The sequence below is a fragment of the Choloepus didactylus genome, chromosome 8 (assembly GCF_015220235.1).
Source record: "Choloepus didactylus isolate mChoDid1 chromosome 8, mChoDid1.pri, whole genome shotgun sequence".
NCBI classification, from domain to species: domain Eukaryota; kingdom Metazoa; phylum Chordata; class Mammalia; order Pilosa; family Megalonychidae; genus Choloepus; species Choloepus didactylus.
This window is the reverse complement of record NC_051314.1, coordinates 108,722,005-108,742,902: the sequence shown is the minus strand read 5'-3', so window position 1 is coordinate 108,742,902 and position 20,898 is coordinate 108,722,005. Positions and strand designations below refer to the sequence as shown.

Here is a 20,898-nt window from a genome sequence, read left to right as displayed (position 1 = left end):
TCTGTCATATAACTTCTATGTTTCCTTTTATGCATGTGTCTATCTTTTATATTTATTCATTTTCTTACTTATTACTGAGAGATTTTCAGACAAAATTGCCAAAGGAGATTGAAAACCCTTCTATAAGATGTGATAGGCTCTTTCTGAAATGGGTTTGTTACAGTCTGAAGTTAAAATAGGGAAACAGAATCAATTAAGATTAAAGATCCTATTCATGGGCACTATGAGCACCAGAGCTGAAAAGTTCCTTGCTTATTCCTTCTGCAGAAACTTTAGAACTTAGTAGAGCCTAGCCTGGACAAGAATCTGATCTCTCTCACTTACTTGCTCAGTGACCTTTGGTCAGCTATTTAACCTTAGCTTCCTCATGTGAAAAATGAGGATAAAAGAAGTGTCTCATAGTTGTATGTGTGTGTGTGTGAGAGAGAGAGACAGAGAGACAGAGAGAGAGAAAGAGGAGGGAGGAGAACATGAAGCAAACATCTGGCATGTAGAAAGCACTTAAATGTAAGATATTATTTTTAATTATACAAATTGTACTACAAGATTCTTGCATGAAGTCATGAAACCTGTATTCCATCTATTGACTGTCTTCTGTAGTGTCTGGACTAAATTAAAATAAAAAACAACATAAACCTGCCCATTAGTCATGATTTCCCACCTCTGTCCCTGTCTTATTCTCCATTGCATCCCAAGGCCTAGCAAAAGACTTGGCACATAATAGACATGCAACAAAATATTTAATATCCCCAGCAGTGATTCTCACTGCGTCCCTAGTTAGAATTCTACAAATTGCACCTCACTTCTGGCCAGAGTTCCTTGAGAATATTCCAGCTACTACTAGAAAAAGAGTTATGAATTGGAGGAATTTTGAAATCTTTCTAAGAAGTAGCACCAGAACATTAGCCATTTGTAGAGAGGCATTGAATTGGAGTGGCCTTTAGGTAGCCAGGTTGAAAGAATGGCTAAATGCCTCTCCACTATACTTAAAGCATCATTTTTTTTGGTTATTGAAAAACGCTAATGTCAACTGAATGAACATGTTACCCAGTTTGCAGTACCCTAAACTGCTGAGGTAAGAAACTACAATGATTAGTTATTAGAGAGAAAATCATTATGTGAATACAATGGAAAGTCACAGAGAAACAACTAGATAATTTCTGTCTAACTATTGGGTAATTAATGCAGTAAGAAAATAATATGTACATATTGGAAATGAAGAATTATAGATTATTTGCACTTGTGTTCTTTCTGTGGCAATTAAATTAACTATCTTTGATTTCTCACCTGTTACCATGGTTATTTTCAGTGATCCAGGTCATTAATGTCTTGAATATAATAGTTACATTAAAATTACAGCTCTTTCTACTTTGCAAAAGATTTTGAAGGCAATGTGAAAGAGAACAGTGCTGGCTTAAGGGAAGAGAGCTGCCTGTTGAATGAAATTGTTTAATCATCTTTAAGCAAAGAAGTTACACACTTTGATCCTTCCTGATATCTTCCAGTGATATTGCTGAGATTTTGTTAGCTTAGAATAGCGATGCATAGACAGGTCTTTTCACGACAGTAAATTCCGACTATGCTACTGAGACGTGACTTACATTGTTACTTATTCCTCTCAATAAGGAGAATAACAACTCCTCTCTACCTCATTATTGAAAATTATGGGAAAACAATATGTATTGAATATATGATGAGAAAAACACTGAGACAAATACAAAACCAAACGTCACCTCTCAAAAAAAAAAAAAAAATTGAAGAATATACTGAGCTACAGAGGCGCTGTGACAACCAGGTTCCATCAGGTCCACACCATGGATTACTGCCATGAATTTCTAGAACAAATGTCCCCATATTCATGGCTGGTGATGGAGAGCCATGCTATAAAAACCAAGGCTCTACTTCATTAATTATAATCTTTCTAGCTACTTCTTTCAAAAGTTATTTTACTCAGATACCCATTGGTTTATTTATCTATCTAGTCAAGCATTAATTTGCCCAGATCTTGATATTCCTCAGGGTCTCAACCTCTGCCTTTCTATCTGCTTATTATATACCCTGTCCCCAAAACTTCCATCTACTCTCAGACCTCTCACTAACATTTGTAGATCCAGGACAAGAGAACAAATGGAGGTACTCCTTCTGTGGCCAGACCCTCTCAAACAGCTGCCCCTTGGCCAACCTGGGGCCAAGGTGGCATACTCCAGTGGCACAATATGGCCTCTGAAAATCTGACCATGGAAGAGGCAGATTTGAGGCGTCTGGGCAGGAATCACAAGACGTAAGATTCACGAAGCATGTCTGGAATGGAGTCTTGTGGACTTCTCACCACCCAAGGAAGACCAGGGGGAGGACCCTTAAAACAGGAAGTCGAAGGCATAGGCTTCAGTTTCCCAGATCGTTACACTTTATGGAGAATACGATATCCTGGAAAAGTCTTAACTAAACCCCTTATCTCATATCTTTAGAGGGGTCTTTACCAGTATTTCTTGCAGTGAGCAATGCAGAATTTTTTTGTCTCAAGAGTACTACAACAGGCTTAGAGGAACTGCTTTTATACTCCTCTTTAATCTAAGATGAGCACAGAAAAGAGTTGAAAAGAGGAGCTCAGATACTGCTAAGTAAAAGAAAGTGAAATGAGGGTGGTAGAGAGATTACCATTCCCTGTAGTGGAAAGGAGCACTGTAAGAAAAATTAGAATGTTGTACATATACCAAATAGAGCTAGAAAGAGTGAGTGTGTGTGTGTATGTGTGTATATAGGAAGGGGATTTTCCTACATACATGGAGCATTTTCCTTCCATTGATTACTTTATTCTATCACTCAACAAATATTTCTTAAGGACCTACTATATACTACACACTGTTTAAGGAATTATGGAATCCATGATTAACAAAATAGTTAAGGTCCCTATATAAGCTTACACTCTTATAGTTTAGATTAAAATTAACCAAACAATTAGACTAATAAAAATTACAATCTGTAAAAAGTGTCCTGGAGGAAAATGCAAGGTGTTCTATAAAAGCATGTAATAGTTGGACCTAATCATATCTGGACTTTAGAAAAGGATCTCCTGAGGAAACATCACTTCAGCTGATCTCTAAAAGATAAGTAGGAGGTGAAGAGCATTCTAGTTGCAAGGAAGAGAAAACTCAATGGCGTTAAGATGGGAAAAGAGAAAAAGGAGTGTATCATGGGCAAAAAAGATGGCCAGAGTGCTAAGGGTACAGAAAATAAGGCGGAGGTCAACGGGGACCTTGTAGGCAATGATGCAGATTTAGGTCCTTATTCTAAGCATAATGAAAAGCCATTGATAGTTTGCATTAAGGAAGATTTATGATACGATATTAATTTTTAAATCTCTGTGGAGTATGGAGCATCTACTGGAGCAGAGGATGAAAGAAAGGATATGGAAAGACTCTCATTGCAAGGTTATTGAAGTACCCAGGAAAGATGGCACCTTGACTCACAGTAGATAGTGGTGGATTTGGAAAGAAGTAGACAGATGAACAATATTTTAGGAGGTAAAATAAACCAAGAATAGTAAAGATAAATGAAAGGGAGGATAACTGTTGGTTTCTGGCTAACACAACAGGATGGATTTTGTCATTTGTTAAAATATGAGGACTGATGGAAGAATCAAGTTTGGGTGGGTAGGGGAGGGCTCAGTCTTGCAAGCAAAGGATTAAAGGACAGAGCAGTAAATATTCATTTTCATGATTAAATTTTCATGATTGGTATCATGAAAAGAAATGTCTGGTCGAGACACTCTTAAATCAAACTACGGAAAAGAGAGGATTCTTTTAATTTTTGTTGTTGTGTGTTTACTTCTGTTAACTCAAACTAGGATTAAAAACTAATAAGAACAGCGGGTATACATGTGTGTATGCGTATGTGCATATGTGTGTTTTAACCAGCCTTAGTTTTAAATTTAAGACTTTTTAAACTTCATTAATATAATGAAATCATAAGGTTATAGAACTAGAAAAGATCATACAAATTGTATGGAATTGAAAAATGGGGTCAAAACCGCTTGTGATTTGCTCCAAGGTTATTCGGTGAGTCAGTGATGATGTGAAAAACCAATCAGAATTCTTCGGATTCCCAGAGCCGTGCTTCTCCGGTGACAGCACGGTTCCCAGCCAGGTTGACAGCCCACATCACCTGGGGATAGGTGAACTGAGGGGTGAGGGTACTTCTTAAGCTCTCTGGGCCCCTATTCCTGGAACTCCTCTCCAGGCAATCTGCATTTGGGTCCAGGAGTCTGTATTTTTAGATGCTTTCCAGGTGATTTACTTCTCCGTAGCACATTCTTTAGGATTTTTAAACTGATATTTGAAAAACAGTTTTTAATTAAAGGCTTTCAGTTTATGAGGAAACCAAAAGTGTTTATTATCAAAGGTATTTATCACTGGTGTGAATTCAAAGACTTAAAATCCAGAGTTTGGCATAGATGTGAATAAGAGGCTTTTCTTTTTCTTTAGAAAAATAACTTATTTCCAGTACAAAAAAGACGCAATATAAATACTTCCTTTTCATAAGATGGAAATCCCTTGGCTGGGTTAAGATTCTTCTAGAAATTTAAAACATTTTGTACTCCAAAGAGTAAATCTCTAATTTAGGTATTTCACTTTGCATTTTTTAAAAGAAAGAGGCAATACTTCAAAATCAGGCCCAACTCATCATTTGCTGATTTTAAAACACTTAAAAGGAGGAAAAAAACACAAGGAATATTTATATACAAGAGTGAACAAATATTTTTATATAAACACATTCATACCAGATTTTCTAAACAATACAAACAAGATGGTGAACTTGGAAAACTAATCTCAAAATCAGTTACCACCAATATAACATAACATAAACCTTAAGTATTAATAATCAATGTAGACTGCAGTGAAAGCAGTCGCAGAGATCAAAGTTAAGCGAAGCAATCATTAAGGACATAAACGATGGAAAGAAGGGGGTGTAGGCACTGTAGGTAGAGAACTAGCACATCTGGCTTTAGTAGAGAGATGAATGCAGTGAGTTATTTTTGTCTGACTGACCACTATGCCACAGAAACATGCAAATGCTTTCCTGGTTTCTTTCTTTTCAGATTCCATAGCACCTTTGTTTTTCTCTGTCCTCCTCCCTCTCTTTCTCTCTTGGTGGCCATTAACTACACTGACAGTTTGACAGGCTGAAATAAGGAAATAAACCACTTAAACATTGTTTCCTGATGTATGCATTCATCTCTTCTGCCAAACACAGATATTGAGGAGATACTTCACTCCTCCTGTCAGCTCACTAAATTACACCCCAGCTCGCACGGCAACACCGCACTCACAGCCCCTAATCTCAGTGTCTCAGCTCCTACCAGAAGCATATGCAAGGTCTTCATTCTTTTTGCTAAAATCTTTCCTTGATTATTTTTAGTGCTGAATTTTCTCAAGCTATGCATTAGATTTCTGTGCAAAAGCTGATTATTTCCCCCCAATTTTTTAACTGTCAGAATTCAATTTTATTCTTTAGAGCTGTTGAATGCTTTCACTCAGGGAATAATAAATGAATACTCAAACATTGGTTAAACATTGTATCTTTCTCAGAAGCAACGAACAGTTTTGAGTTTTCAAGTCTATATACTAATTAGTCTAAACATTAACTCTTTGATAGATCCAGTGATAGAAAAAAAGATTATTAATGGCATCCCAAAGTATGCCAGAACACAAATGATAGACGCTTCTTCCATTATTATTTGCATGTGGCAACTAAAGTCAAACTTGTTCAGCAAAATGTGCAAGTCTTCAAAGGATACTGCTGTGGGTTAAATTTTGTGAGAATGTAAGTGTGAATAAAAAAGGGAGGTATAACAATTTTTCAATCGGTTATTCACTTTCTTCTACCACCAGGAATAGGAAGAAAGAGAAATTTCAAAATGAAATATTTAAGGATTTAAAACAAAAAAGACAATGGAAGTAAGCGTCTTAAGACTTTTTACTTGCTTCATTTTATTGAGTGCCTACTACATACAATGAACAATTGTGTGTTTTATGTAACCTACTTTTTCTGTCATATCATAAAATCTGTGAGGCCTTGGGCCTTGTCTACCTTGTTTAATAGACACGGAGGGTGGCATATGACATGTACTGAACAAATCTTTCTTGAATGAATGAGTGAATTATCTTGGGAAAGAAAGTAGTGACTGAATTTGCATCTCCAGAGGATGGTTTTCTGGGTTTCTTAATCATGTGATTCTCTCTTATTGCAGATCACCAATAAGACACCTGGGAAATTTGTATAAAAACACTGGACACCCCAATGATTATAGATACTATATTTAATTAGCACAACTGCCAAAATAGAGCCATGATAAAATGACTATTTTTATAGAATTGACTGTTTCCTTTTACTCATGAGGAGTTTCTGTCACAATCTGATAATCATTAATGACTACAGGATTAATCACAAAGGTGACACACAGGAAAATTCTGCAGTTTTTCTTTCTCCTCTTTTGCTTCATATCTTTTCCAAGGAATAATACTCTCTTAGCTGTCAAAAATGGTTTCTTTCACCGTCTTCCAAGAAAGGTAATCTAGTTATTGCTAAGATAAGTCATCAATGAAAGTGAAAGTTTACTACAGAATGTTTACAAAACAGTAAATGCAAGGATAGGCCATTATGCAAACATGTTTGATGAATAGTTCAAACAGACGAGGTTAAATTCTTTTACAATAAACTAGTGTCTAAATTGTCTTTGCTTTATCAAATATTTCTGAAATAATATTAGCTATTTATTCAGCATTTATTTGCCAACACTATTTGTAGTGTTATACAATTGTTATTCCACCAAACTTTCACAATTACCTTTTAAAGTAGGAATTACTATCCCTACTTTACAGGTAAAGAACCTGAGGCTCGGAAAGTTTATTCTGCAGAATCCAAGTCTACCATGGCCTGAACTCCCAAATCATCTCCATTTCAACCATTCCCTGCTTGGCAATAATTACATAATGCAGAGATTAAGTTTACTTTGACTTAAAGTTCTCAAATACTTCACAAGGCAATTCTTCTTAGCAGTGGTAACAAGAAGGAAAAACTTTACCACAGTCACAGCACTTAACAGAGCTCTTTCAAATTAGCATAATATGCAAAATATAAAGTAAATTACCTGAACTGAAAAATAGATAAAATATAACAACAGTTGCTACCTCATGAAACAAATCTTAAAGCTATCTGACTCAAAACACTGTTTGCCTATGGACTTGAGCTGTATGGAAGGCCAGGAGTGGGCAAGGCCCTGAGAGTCTTGCTGTGGTTTGGTATGCAAATTAGGACATAAAGAACAGGACACTTCTGACTAATTCCTACACATGGCTCCTGCTCTTGCTTTTCTACTGTTTTCTCAAATGTCCTGGCAACATACTACCTTCTATAATGTTAAAAAGGGGAACTTTTGTAAAAGGAACACAGAGGAAAACATTGCTCATCTTATTCCCCCTCCATACTTATGGGTTGAGGTATGAAAAATCTGACTCCAAAACCTGGACTCTTATTATTGCAATATATGGCCTCCCAAAAATTTCTGCTGGTTTTATGAGATCATGAGAAAACCTGATTTTGCCATGCTTCCACACACTTCTCTAAACTTAACTAATGCATATATTACACCAAAGGATAAGGAAGAATGCTAAGATTTTTACATCCCCGGTCTCTAAAACACCAAAAGTATTCCATACTTATCCTATCCTTGACCAAAAAAGACATTTTGATTAGTGTTGAAATGAAAATGCTGTCTCTTTTTATCATACTTGTAGCTTTTCCCAATTCTATATTTAAAATTGAATCTTCACTCATAATGACACTAGATGATCAGCTTATAATATGGTGACCAAAAGTAGTAAACAGAAAAATACAGAGAACTACTGGAACTGTGCAGAGACAAGCAAAGGAAGGAAAGAGAGGAGGAAGAAAGGGAGGGAATGGGGAACGGAGATGGGGAGGGAGGGACGGAGATGCTGGGGGGAAAAAAAAAGAAGGGAAGGAGACAGAATATTTTTGTTTTATCCACATTCTTTGATAAAGTTAGAGGTTTGCTCCAAGCAAAAGTTGCCTCCTTCAGTACTCAGTGATATTTTATTTCTATGTAACTTCCTCTTCAAATAGGTTAATTACAGAGGCAATTAGTCTAGCTACACACAGGATGTCACTATTCCCTTATATACACAGAAATAGCACTCATGTTTCAGGCAGAGAAAAATATCTCTAAAGATTGAATTTCAAAATTTTGTAAGTTTCTCTATTGTGAGATACTATTTTATACAGTTTTGTTTGTTTAAATTTCTTTATGTTATCCTTATTTATTGAACAGTCCTTACGTGTTACATGAAATAGAAAGGTCTGCTAAAATCAGAATAAGAAGTTCAAAAAGAGGAGGGATTGTGACAGTAGGTAACTGAACAGAAATAAGTAAGAACTTATTTGTAAGGCAAATAAGATATGAACAGGGAGCTGGAAATAAAAAAGCTAATTCTGTATTAGTTTAAACAAACATTCTGATCTATGCAGGCTCCTACTTTTTTGCATGCAAGTACTTTAATTTTACATATTCAGAGTTTGGAAATTTGTGATTACTGTAGTTCTGAAAGCCAAGTGGTTCCTAGCATAAGTGTTTTTTTTTTTAAATGAATTTTTTAAAAATTAGATATACGTACCTCTGGATAGCCTGATCCAGTTTTGGTGATACACACGGAATTCAAAAGAAAAGTTGTTAAAGCACTGATGATCATACCTATTTTAGCCAGAAACCTGATTATTGTTTGTATATTTAACAAACCAAAATGATAAAGTGCTCTTCAGAAGAATAAATTGTTGTATCTAGTACTAAATACATATTCATAGGGGCACTCCATCCTTCTTGATGATGGCTACCCAAAATGACAAAAATGAAAGACACTGATGACACACTAAACATCTATGGTTCATTAGCTCACTTGTTTACAATGGTAATTCTGAAAGCCGTGTCTTAGGTCAAACCTCATACTGACCAAAACATCTCATTCTCTTCTACGGCCATAGGCAATTCTACTCAGCTTTGGCTGGCTGTCTCAAAAAGGCTTGCTGTTGGTCACAACAGGGCCTAGAGAGAGACGCATGCACCATCCCTATCAGGAAAGGAACTCAAATTCCATTTCCTGCTAACTGATGGCACCACTGCATTCTTTTCATACAGGAAGCACTGCCTATTGCTTTCATATCAACCTAGTAGAATCTGTGCTTCAGACCTGAGACCACTCTGAGTTGAATTTCTGGCCCCACCACTTACTGGCTGCTGATTCATGGCAAGTTACTCAATTTTCTCTGCCTCAATTCCCTGAGCTGAAAAGTGGATTGTAACAGTACCTGTTTTGAGGGGTATGTAGGCTTAAATTAGATACCACATGAAAAGCCCAAGAAAAGGACTTGGCACAAAGAAAGTCCTCAGAAAATGATAGTTACTACAATTACTTCACAGGGAACAAAGAGTGATGGAGCTTTTTAATCTGGAGGTCTTGCATTTAAATTTAACCTCCTAAAAGAAAAATCAGAATCTTAAATGGTGGCTAAAATTCTATAGGGTAAGAGAGCTGAGGTTTTTCAAGCACTCCATCAGCATGATGGGAAATCTTCCTATAGTCTGTTCTGCTACTGTGGTCTCTCTGAGATTTCAATCAGGCTACCTGAAGGTACAGCCACAATGTAGAAACGGACTTTATTCATTTGCTACATGAGACTAAAGTTAACACTGACGACACCAGGGACAGGCAAGGAATGGAGTGATCTCCTTTCCAGAAGATGAACAGTACCACTGAAAACTTCTTGAATAATTTTTTCTTAATAAAAGATAATTGCCTTTATTGTGTCTATTTGCCATTTTTTACCTATTTCCTCTAGAAGTTTGATAAGGGGTGGGTAATTAACTATACAGCTAAGCCAGCTAGGCAAATAAATTGCTTTTTACTATGGTGCCTACAAACATAGAGATATGTACATATACGCATTCTTTCCCAAGCATGGGCCAGGATAGCTCCAGAAAGTATGACAATTAAAAGTATATTACAGGCTGCGTTGCAGGATCGGTGGCCGTGACGCATTTCTGTCTGCGGAGAAGATTGCCTGCGCCATACCTCTGAGTCGTGGAGTTGCCTGAGCTGTAGGCCGCCGGGAGCCGCCGGGAGCCGCCGGGAGCCTTTCGGTGCTGTTTGCGGCGTTTTGGATACAGGCTCGTTACGTTGCCGCTGTGCCTTTTCGTCTGTGAATTCCTTTGAACTGCGGTGGGAGCTCAGCCTCGTCCAGTAGCCGGTAACAAAAAGTACAGAAATAGTGGTTCATCTTCACTCAGCACCTCCCAACCAAGAACCTGGTTCATTCCAAAGAAGTAAGAATTCCTATATCAAACTCTCCTTCAAAGAACTTGGCCAGACTGAAGAGGAAGAGTCAAAGAAGGTAGAGAGACAAAAGCAAAAGAAGAAAGAAAAAAAATGACAGCTAAGAAGCAACAAGAGGAAAGATAGAATTAAACTAAAGTGCAATAAAAGATGCACCAATGCCAAGAGTCCCATACCCTTCCCTTATGTGCCCGTTAGAGGCATTTAGCTTGGATATATTACCTTTGTTACATTAAAGGAAGCATAATACAATGTTTCTGTTAACTGTAGTCTCCAGTTTGCATTGATTGTATTGTTTCCCCAATAGCACCCTATTTTTAATTCTTTGCAAGCTTGACATTCATTTGTTCTCACTAATGTAAAAACATATTTGTACATTTTATCACAATTGTTCAGCACTCTAGGTTTCACTAAGTTATATTGGCCCATTCTTTATTTTCCCTCATTTCTTCTAGTGTCCCACATGCCCCCAACTTTCCTCTTTCAACCATACTCAGTCATCTTTGTTCAGTGTGCTTACATTGTTGTGCTATCATCACCCAAAATTGTGTTCCAAACCTCTCACTCCTGTCTTCCTGTCTGTCTGTAGTGCTCCCTTTATTATTTCCTGTAAAGCAGGCATTTGTTCCCAGTCTCTCATTGTCAGAGAATATCTTAAATTTTCCCTCATATTTGAAGGACAATTTTGACAGATACAGGATTCTTGGTTGGTAGTTATTCTCTTTCAGGATCTTAAACATATCACACCACTTTCTTCTTGCCTCCATGGTTTTTGCTGAGAAATCCACACATAGTTATCAAACTTCCCTTGTATGTGATGCTCTTGCTGCTATCAGGATTCTCTGTCTTTGACATTTGATGATCTGATTATTAAGTGTCTTCTCATTGGTCTGTTTAGATCTATTCTCTTTGGGATATGCTATGCTTTTTGGATATGTGATTTTATGTCTTTCATAAGAGATGGGAAATTTTCATTAAGTATTTCCTCTATTTTGCTTCTGCCTCTTTTTCTTTCTCGTCTCCTTCTGGGACACCCATGGCACGTACATTCATGTGCTTCATGTTGTCATTCATTTACCTGATATGTGGCTCATATTTTTCCTTTCTTTTCCATATCTGTTCTTTTGTGGGGGGGATTTCAGGTGTCTTATTCTGCAGTTCCTGAATGTTTTCTTCTGCCTCTTGAAATTTGCTGTTGTATGTCTCCATTGCGTTTTTCATCTCTTATGTTGTGCATTTCATTTCCACAGAGTCTGCCTGGTGTTTTTTCAAACTTTCGATTTCTAACTTATGTTTGCCCAGTGTTTTCTTTATATCCTTCGTCTCTTTTGCCGTGTCTTCCCTAAACTTGTTGACTTGCTCTTTGAATTGATTTAGCATATTTATTTGAAAATGTTTGTTTCATTAAAGTGAAACAGTATGTCATCTGTATCTCAATTGAGGTGTAGGTTTGTTCTTTTGACTGGGTCATATCTTTTTTTTCCTAGTGTGATTTGCAGTTTTCTTTTACATAGGCATCTGGTTTCCTTGGTTACCCCAATCAGAATTTCCCAGACCAGATGGGTTCAGGTCTCACAATGGGACTATATTCAGTGTCAGGTTTCCCCGAAGCTGTATCTTAAAACATTGACAAACTTTCCTGTGTGGCCTCTAGCCACTGTGCTTTTCCTAACTTGCCCAGGTGGCGCCTGTCAGCCTGTAGCTCCCCACTGATGTAAAGAGGTGTGGTCCCTTTAATTCTCAGCTTAAGTTGTTTGAGTTTTGACTGTTTTCCCCCAGACCCTGGGGTCTGAGTTCTGAAGGGCAGGTAGGAACTAGAGCTGGGCCCCACCTCCTTCCCCTTAGTGAAGATATACCACCCTAGGGAGTTACCTTCTGTAGGTAAGCTACTCCTTTGTCTTTGTGACTCTGTGAAGTCCACCCGTGTCTGGGTCAGAGTTCTGTGAACTGAAAATGGCTGAGGCTTTCTCCACTGAGCCTTTCAGGTTGAGAGAGACAAAAAGGGAAAGAAAGCCCTTTTTGAGATCCAGTCCACGGTTCCCAAGTTTTGCCTGTCGGCCAGAGGAAGCACCCAGTCTTCTGGGCTCCTTTCCCAGCACACAGGCGTTTCCTGGTTCTCTTAAGTTCAGTCATCTCTGAAAGCCTCTGTATTTTTTTTTTTTTTTCTGTTAGCCCCACCTTCTCTCCACTGGGAGGAATTCGGAGTAATTCACTGCTTCTTAGTGGTTTTTCTGTTTGTAGCTTGCCTTCAGCAGTCCACATTTGTTACTTAAAACCCCAGTTGGAATTAGTTGAGTTATACTTCCTTGCTCTGGGACTGCTGCTTTCTCCCACAGTCAGGTCTTGCAGCTCAGCCTGCCATGAGGGGAAGGGGCTCCCGGCACAGTTTGGCAGTTTGTACTTAAAGCTTTTATGCTGCAGTCTCAGCCATTACACCCATTCCAGGTTGGTGTATGATGTGTGGGCAGTCACGACTGTCCCCCAGCAGGTGTTTCAGATTATTTACTAGTTGTTCCTGGTTTTTTATCAGTTTCTTCAGGAGACTGACTAAATTCCACAGCTCTCTATGCTGCCATCTTGCCCAACATGTGTTGTTAACTTCAAGTGTCTGACTTTGCTCATTATACTTAGTTCATATTAGTGAGATCATACAATATTTGTTCCTTTGTTTCTGGATAATTTTGCTCAACATAATGTCCTCAGTGTTCATTCACATTGTTGCTTGCATCATGGCTTATTCTTTCTTCCACCTGTGTAATATTCTATCCTAAGACTATACCACATTGTTTATACACTCTTTTTCATCAAGAAACAGTGCTGAATTTTGTCAAGTGTCTTTTCCGCTTCAATTGAGATCATGTGACTTTTCCCCTTTGATTTATTGATGTGTATTAATTGAATTTTTTGTGTTGAACCACCCTTTTTACCTGCAATAAAACCCACTTGGTCATGGTGAAAAAAAAAAAAAAAAAAAAAAAGTATATTACAAAGGTTCCTAGATTGTAAGCTCTTACAGCAGTCACATCTATTCCTGAACTGTTACAGTTATTTCCAAATTCTGAGATGCTGAGATCTTTGTGTATAACCTGATCAGTCCTGGAACTTCAAGTATCTGTGACAGGTATCTGTGAGACTCAGAGATAGAATTCTGCAGCTATAAAAGTCAGCATTATCCCATACAGCAATTGTTATAAAAGCTGAAAAGGAAATCAGACTTCAATTAGAGATATGAATGAAGTTGATGTGGTAAGGACTAAGGCAAATCAGAATAAAGAGTAAAGGATGATATGATATTGACTGTGTTTTAAAACTTCACCTTCTGTTTGAGACCAAAGGAAGAGATGTTTATTTGGTGCAAAACTTAAATTTTTGGTAACACATTATTTAATTTAACTTGTATGGTCAGTTTATTTGAACACCATAATCACATGGAACCGTGAATAGGGAGTGAGATCTTCTTCGTTTGTACAGGTTAGTATGATGCCCTGATAACATCCCAGAGTAATGTGGACAGAGAATAAAAAAGTATTTACAAAGCCCCCTTGAGGGACTGAGGGAAAATGTGGAAATATTAAACTTCTCCACCTGGAGAATTCCTGATATTCTCACAAGCATTGGGGACTACCAATTTAACAGGCCAAGCCCTCAATCTTGGGGCTTGCCCTTATTAAACTTATTCCTGCAAAGGAGAAGCTAAGCCTACTTACAATTATGCCCAAGAGTCATGCACAGAGAACCTCCATTGTTGCTCAGACGTGGCCTCTCTCTCTAAGCCAACTCTATAGTTAAACTCACTGCCCTCCCCACTATGTGGGACATGACTCCCAGGGGTGTAAATCTCCCTGGCAACATGGGACATGACTTGTGGGATGGGCCTGGCCCTGATATGGGGTACTGAGAAAGCCTTCTTGGACCAAAAGGGGAAGAGAAATGAAACAAAATAAGGTTTCAGTGGCTGAGAGATTTCAAATAGTCGAGCGGTCATTCTGGAGGTTATTCTTATGCATTATATAGATATCCTTTTTCAGGAAATACCTGAAATTGTTGAATTGTAATCCAGTAGCCTTGATTCTTGAAGATGATTGTATAACTATATAGCTTTTATGGTGTGACTGTGTAATTCCAAAATTACACTGTGGACTGACACTCCCTTCATCCAGTATATGGACAGATGAATAAGAAAATAAAGACAAAAAAATAAATAATGGGGGGGCGGATAAGAGGTATAGGATATTTTGGGTATTCTTTTTATTTTCATTTTTACTCTTATTCTTAATTATTTTGGGAGTAATGGAAATGTTCAAAAATTGATTGTGGTGATGAATGCACAACAATATGATGACAACTATATATGATGATTCTGTGAACCACTGATTGTATATTTTGGATAATTATCTGTTTTGTAAATATATCACAAAATTACATTAAAAAGTATATTACAGAAGTTATACAGAAGCACATTAGGAACTCAGCAATGTTTCCTTTGATGCAACAGATAAATAAATTGTTTATTAGAAGCCTCTCACACACGTGTGCACGCTCTCTCCCTCTCTCCACATATGTATACATACATACACACACAAAGTGGTTTCAGTCCCATAATTTTTCACTTGGAGATTGCCTGCTGAAATGTGGTCCCTCTGTGCAGGACAGGAACGTCTAGGTTTAAAAATTACTGATCTTGTATTTTCAGCTACCATAACATCTGATTTGGACTGACTTCTTGGGTAACCAGATCAATCGTGTAGACATCAATACTTAAGAGGGCATGGGGGAAGGGAATTGATTGAGACAGCCTATAAAATGGACTACAAAATTACTATCACAAAAGGCACTACAAACATAATAAAATTCTTCATATCCCTGTTCATTTTTACACAAATTAGGACATAGTACGGATCAAATAAGTCTTGATGTAGTACTGTGATCAGGAATGGGCTAAATATAAGGAGCAGCAAAAAGCTGCCATTAACCCACCTGGTCATTTATGTGGGTGCTAGTCCTGCCCCTGAAACGCAACATTTTAGATGAGTTTGGTATTTAACAATTATTTGGATCTAAAATACCAATTATTCAAAGCAAAGATATCTTGGTAAAAAAAAATGAGGGTAATTAGTTTAACCCCATTATGAATACAATAAAATGGCCCAACCAACCAGTAAAATCAAGTGAACATCGTCATGTTATTTCTATTATACACTAAATAACACCATATCATATATTTTTTCATATTAAGATACATGTGTAATTACAGAGCTGTTGTTCTTACCTTTCAGCTGGTATCCTTATTTAAATAATGAAAATTTTCCTATGAAATGGTATGTAACTAAATTTTGCTGAATTGATTTTACTAATGCTTTTCTCCTTTTTGTTTTCTCCCATTTCTCTCTCACTTGGCTCTCAACTTCAGTGGACAAAAAATAAAATCTCAGAATCATTTTTTTTTTGTTATATACAGTTTCAGTCGGCCCTCTTTCTCTCCTTTCTTTTTGCCATCACCCCTGGAAGACAGCCAGAAGTCGAACTGGAAAGGTGCCAATGGATCTTGTTCTTGTGCAGTTTGAATGCTTCTGTATACATATCTCAGCTAGGCTTAACTAAGTCACCATTTACAATATTGGGTAGAAAAAGCAGGATGGAATGGTCAGCATTTATAAGTCCACTGGTTACATGATACAAAAATATATAGGCAACTGCAGAATTTATAGCACTAACATTTATGTATCATGTTACTCCTAGAACAATCCAATTTATAAAGTGCCTGTTGTGTATACATAAGGAATAATCATAAATCATTTACATTAAACACTGTCAACAGGCAAAACACAACTTTCCCCCTAAATTCTGCACACTGAGATTAATGAGCTTTTTGAAAGGAAGCACTCTTTTAAAAAAAAATCAACCCTGATTCATCTTAGGTGGACAACATACCCATATATAGGAGCAGGTGTCTGTAGTATGATTTAGAATACCTATGGAACATTTCTGGAAAACATTAGTTTTCTCTGTAGTAGAAAGATGTCTGCGAAGTGAGCTGGGAATGTGGCAAGAACCCAAATCTGTCACCATCTCAAGGTTTCTTTTATTTCCTTCTCAATAAAGAAGGGATTTAAAACAAACAAACAAAGAAAACTTTAAGGTCTGATTTGACCTGTTGTCTGACATGTTTTCATCTGCAGGCACTTTTAGAAAACCTGGGAAAGGTTATTTAGATTAGTGCTTTGTCTCTTTACTCTCAAAGAAAAATCCCAGTCAGTGACCTATGCTATCAAGAATCCTAAAGTGAAACTCAAATATGTATGTGGATTTTCTCCCTCTTCACTTGCTTGCCCATCCCATATTCAGAAAGGCAGTTGTCTTTTGAAATCTAGGCTTGGGGATCTTACATTAAACCTACTCCTTCTCCCTAAAAAAAGCCATTAAAAACTAATAATGGGAAATGTTTTGATAAATCACATCTGTAAAAGCATTTAATCATATCTGAAACTCACACCTATGCGCTGAATTGGACATTGTATAAAACATATACAGAGTTTGGAATTCTCTTACAGTATTTTGTTCCTCAATAACCTGTCTTAAGAATTACAGGAATAACATTTTCATCCTGCCTTAACCTACAGCCCTAAAATATCCTCTGGTTTGTTTTAGCCAAGTTGAAGAATAATTTCAAATTTTTCATAAAGACAGGAATAATTTTATTCTTTAAAAAACTCACTTCTCTAAGCTCTATTGATGACGGATACTACTATAGAGATAAGCAACTCCCTATCTCAGCTAAAATACAAATAGAATCTGAAAGATTTCTGAGAAAGAAATGTATAGCAAGAAAATCTGTAAACCAGTTTTCAATTAATGAATTACCTGCTGTTTCCTAGTCACAGAAAATTGACACCGTGTGAAGTTATGTTGTACTTTGGTAAATAAAACAAAACAGAAACCATATAGAGAGTAGTAAGAGGTCCACAAACTTCTCAATTGAAGCAAGAAATGGTGGCAAACCATGAGGTCTGTGGAAGAAGTTGGGTTATTGTTGTTGCTGTTGCTTTAGAATAATAAATTCTTAATCTGGAAAGTCAGATATGCTGTGGCCTTTGTAAGAATATTTTGAAAACTGGGCATCCTTCAAGATAGCTGTAATTCAGTGGTTGGTAGGAAAAAAAGACGTCCTTTTTTACAACTGAGGGTTTAAACTTAACAAGGAGCACAGATAGCTCACTTTAGTCATAAATAGAAGTTTTTGGTTAAAAAGCCTATCCATTCAGAAGTGGTGCAACTTCAGAGGGTTTTTCTCAGTTTGAAGACACAAAACGTGAGACAGAGCCCATTTATTCATTTAATGTGTTCATTCTTTTAAAATATTCTGTAAATGCAAAGTTCTTTACCATTTTTGAGTGGTATTTTAATTCACTTTAGAAGAAAAACTCTTTTGCTCAACAAAGGAACTTAAAACCCCAGGCCAAATCCTTGTCAATAAACTAAGAAATCTATGCAAAAATAAACCACAATTAGGATTGCCATTTCTGTGGCTGCTATTCTAGTATCCACCTTGTTAAAAGGAATTTTCTTCCCAATATTAATGGTAAATACTCAACCATTACGTAGGCATTTTTAAAGTACCTATGTTTTTCTATGATTGACCTATAATTTCTACCAATTCTCTCCAAATTTCTCAATTAAAAATATTTTTTTAAGAAAATGACTGACTTCACCAATATAACATGTTCCAAAATAAAATATGGTTGAAAAGAAAAAAATATCAGCAAATCTACAGGAAGTTTGGTCCAATTTTCAAACAAATAATTACCTTTACAAATTACTTTCATAGACCAGGTTAATACTTTTTTGACTGAATTGACTACAACTGAGGGATTTGGAATGCATATAGACATAGGTTCCCATATCAATAAAAGTTGTTGAACCAACACTGGACAACTTTTCTTTTTTTTTTTTTTTTTTAATGGAACTCTTCTACTGTTGTGAGTATAAAGTTCTTGCCTTGAATAAAGATTTTGCCTCTTTTCCTTAACCCAAAATAATGGCAAAGAAACACTCCTATGTTGAATCATCCTTTATATTTCAGTTAACAGGGAAATGTAACTTCCTGTCATTCTTAATTTGATATTCTCATTTAAACTACTAGTTACATGAGATACTCACTTCATCCCTTTATTCAGGAAACAATCCCAGTAACAATTCATTATCCTAGATGGCCATAGATATCAATGTTGTTCTTTGTTTGTGCCAGAAGGCACTGATTCGATGTCACTTTTGGAGATTCTTAACCTAGGATCCATGGATTGCTAGAAATCAATGACCTTCTGGAATCGAAGGAAAAATTTCAAGTATATAAGCCTATAGTGAATTTTCTGGCAAAGTAATCTTTTCTACCACCTAGCATCCATGCACTCTCTTTCGCTAATAGTACTCCATTTCCCTCCAGGATACAAGCTCTATGCCAAGTCCATGGAAAATGATAAAGCTGACTTTACCCTTTATTCCAAGAGAGGTGCCAAGATTATTCAGTGATCCAATCAGAGCCAACTGGAAAACAGAGACTTTCGAAAGTGCTTACGGGAAAGTTTCACTCTCTTTCTCCAGCTTGATCTGAAGCCCAAGGGGATGTTAGAGGGCTATTGCCACCATCTTGCTGCCTACTGAAGCCAAATGAAGCCAGAAAGGGAAGCTGTATTCGATGAAGCTGAGAGACAGAATGAAACTGATTCTTGTTTATAATATTTAAGCCGAGAGTTAGCTCTATGCCTCAACTTTCCATATGTGAATAAATAAATATAAATAAATATAAAACACACACACGCATACACACCACCCTACCTTCGCAAACATTTGCATAAATGGCTCATTCTCCTTCAGGTTAATTGTTACTGGCTTTTCCTGATCTTTCCTATCTAAGTTCTTCCCTCTACAATCTGTACTTTTGTCCATCCTACCTGTCTTTATTCTGATTACATACTGTCAAAATTATATGTCATATGGTATTTCTCAATTTGGTATAGAGAAATTTGGTCAGTCTGCCAGTTCTTTTCAATCAAAGCCAGCATAATACAGAATTATTTCCCAGAAGAAAAAAAGGAAGAAAGAAGACAGGAAAAGACTTTTAAAACTGAGGATTCAAATAGAGAGCCATGTGGTAAAATTCATCAATGGCTGAACAAATTGAGATTTTGTTTATACACATACAAGAAAATATATTTTGGTTAAACAAATATCTTTAGCATACATTAAGGGGAAAGTATTTTTATGCATTATGATCTCAATTCCAACCAGATTTAGCTGACATAATTACAGGGTTCCTAAAAGTAACTGCTGGGGTTTAGAAGCAGTTGCCACTTCCCTTGAACTGGCTCTATAAATGCCAAGAGTGAGTATTTTAGATTAAATGAATAGATTAATAAACATCTTTGGAATATCCATCATTAAGGCTGATTTATGTTCTATTGCCAGCAATGATTCATCGAAATGCCATGCTATTCAAAAAATATTGCATGTTTTTCTCACCATTTTGCCAATGTTCTGACACTACGTACGTGTGACAATATCTACATTCTTTTGTGGTACTAACTATACACAAAAACCGATAGATATTAAACCACTTTGAGTTTACATGGGCATCAGCACAGGAACCACTCATATTTATAACTCTGATGAATGGCCTTTCATTTGTAAATTTATAGTGCATCCATAATTTCTTTAGGGAACCAAGAGATTCATTCAAAAAATTGCTGCAACATTCATCTATGCAAAGATGATGGATATGGTTTCTGAAATTAAATGCTTTTAAAAATTAAAATCATATTGCCAAGATAAGGCATGTGTTCTTTTCCAGTTTGCTCACATTTTAAATTGATCACAACTGCACTCTCAGCAGTTATGATACTTAATCTAGAAAACAGTATATTATTATACTTACTAAATATTTACAAATACATTGTTGCTAGGGTTGTGTAGCATCATTATCAACTACTGGACATTAGGTAAAACTACCATTATCAAATTTTTAAAATTTATTTTCTAATTCTATCCTTCCACATTAAGTTACAAAATATATGAAGTATCATTGGAATATATTTCATGTTTATATTTACTGCATTTATTGTATTTAAATTTCAGAACTACTCACAGCATACTGCATGGCTCAGTATAAGCATTAGCTATTATAAACTACTATAATTTTATCATGACAAAAAAATACATACTTTGCAAAAAATCAATATTAACTAAACAAGGGGATTTATTTTATCCCAATAAAGACTTAGCTCAATTAGAAAAATGGGATGAGATAGGAGGGATAACAGATGACAACTGTCACTAAAGTAACCAACAAAAAGCAGAATAATCAATGTTATATGTATAAAGAAGAAATGCACATTGTTGCTATGTGTGATGTATTATAGTATCATTCCTACTCTCTTTTCATTTGCCTTCATTCATTGATGTAAATAGGAAATACACACAAGTCTTGGAGGTGTTTTTA

At 36.4% G+C, this 20,898-nt stretch overlaps 1 protein-coding gene across 10 annotated transcripts in view; it reads right to left on the bottom strand.

The window, feature by feature from the left end:
* The window catches only part of SOX5 (SRY-box transcription factor 5), a 1,020,679-nt gene that overhangs the window by 808,031 nt on the left and 191,750 nt on the right, over positions 1–20,898 (bottom strand). The window lies entirely within an intron of this gene.